Consider the following 249-nt stretch of genomic DNA (forward strand, 5'->3'; position numbering starts at 1 on the left):
CGTTGTCAATATCTCTCGATATGTCGAAAGCAGATCTCGATTCATGTCATGTTTGCTTAGTATTTTCAACTGTGAGAGGGACTTAGGAAAGTGGGAGGAAGCACAGTGGGAGGGAAGCTGCGTTATGATATTAGGCATGGATTATGATGGGAAAAGAGGTGTGGGACTAACAGCAGAGAAGTTAGGGGGAGGATGAATGCTAGGAGGTGGAGAGGAAAAAGGAGAATAATATTAATTGAGGATGAGGGA

General features: G+C 43.8%; 1 protein-coding gene across 1 annotated transcript in view; it reads right to left on the reverse strand.

Annotated features, from left to right (window-relative positions):
• LOC119582049 (lachesin-like) overlaps nt 1-249 on the reverse strand; it is a gene marked incomplete in the record, with an annotated part of 127463 nt that overhangs the window by 50684 nt on the left and 76530 nt on the right.

This window comes from Penaeus monodon, chromosome 15 (genome assembly GCF_015228065.2).
Source record: "Penaeus monodon isolate SGIC_2016 chromosome 15, NSTDA_Pmon_1, whole genome shotgun sequence".
Taxonomy (NCBI): domain Eukaryota; kingdom Metazoa; phylum Arthropoda; class Malacostraca; order Decapoda; family Penaeidae; genus Penaeus; species Penaeus monodon.